The sequence below is a fragment of the Terrapene carolina genome, unplaced genomic scaffold, assembly GCF_002925995.2.
Source record: "Terrapene carolina triunguis isolate 2854851 unplaced genomic scaffold, T_m_triunguis-2.0 Scaffold633, whole genome shotgun sequence".
NCBI classification, from domain to species: Eukaryota; Metazoa; Chordata; order Testudines; family Emydidae; genus Terrapene; species Terrapene triunguis.
In genome coordinates this window covers 3,678,474-3,679,868 of record NW_020664984.1, presented here as the reverse complement: position 1 = coordinate 3,679,868, position 1,395 = coordinate 3,678,474, and positions in this window count along the sequence as shown.

Sequence of the window (1,395 nt, the reverse complement as noted above, 5' to 3'; positions counted from 1 at the left end):
CCTTCATCCCCATGCACCTCTTTCCATCCATCCAAGGAGCTCAATCTATTTGGTTTAACACAGAGAAGGTTACAGGGTGACTTGATCACCGTCTACAAGTATCTACGTGGGGAACAAATATTTAACAATGGGCTCTTCAATCTAGCAGAGAAAGGTCTAACACGAGCCAATGGCTGGAAGTTGAAGCTGGACAAATTCAGACCGGAAATAAGGCATGCATTTTTAACAGTGAGAGTGAATAACCATTGGAACAACTTACCAAGGATCGTGACTGGGTTGATCACATGTCGCTGATACAGATATTGAAGAGTGATGGTACCAAGACAGATCCCTGTGGAAGCCTATTGTTCAATAGATGAACGTCCGTTGGTCTGTTCCATTATACGTCTGCAAAACTTACAGCTGGTGGCAGTCTGCAACATGCTATTTTTGACATTTTCAAAAGCAGGCCATCTTGCCAAACCATGTCTTATTCTGAGGACAGGTCCACAAAGGCAGCTGCTGTTTTAAGCCTGGATTAGTAGCCGGCTCCAATGTAGATCATCGGTCTGATTACCTGATCACAGGTGCATTGCCCCAGTTCAAATCCAACTTGTTCTTTCGGGATGTAGTCCTCAGAGGTGGAGGTGAGTCTCTGGAGCAGCATCCTTCCCAAGGGTGTATACTTTTCACACAGTAACGATATCAGCCGGCAGTCTTTCTGATTCTTGGCTGCTTTCCCTCGTTTCAGGACAGTGGGGATTTTTGCCTGTTGCCCCATATCTTGGGCATTTGGCCAAAGGCAGGCACACTGGTAAGGAAGCGGGTCAGCCAATAAGCTGAGCTAGGTTTGCCAGAAGTTTTGGGAAGGTGCCAGCCGCACCTGTAGTCTGGCCAAGGTTGGTGCAACCCTTTGGCCTTGTCTGCATCTTCTCTAGTGAACGGCTTCGATGGGTTCGATGTTGCTGGGAGGTCGGACAGGGAGTGATACCGTTTTTTCTTCACTTTCCTTTTGTGACGACGACCTGCTTGACCCTTGTTAATGCTGGAAGGTTTGAGTGGTGGTAGCGGTGGCTGGGACATGTGGCACTCTGCTTTGGGAAGGGTGAGCATCGCCCAGATTACGGAGCAGCCTCCAGGCCTTCCTGCTTGAGTGGGTGAAATCTAGGCCCTGCATAGCTTGTATCCATCGGAGTTCAGTGATTCCAGGTGTGCGGTTGTAGCAGCAGGGTTACCTGATGTTACTCCTTTAGCAGTGTCTCCCTGTATGCCAACCAGCAGGGGGCGCTGGCTTTCCTGCAGTCACGGGGGATGTTCCTTTTCATGGCCACTTTAAGGAGGCTGATGCCCCTTGTAGTTGGTTACGTTTGTAGGTATTCAGCAAACCTCCGTTTCCATGCAGCCGTTGTCATAACC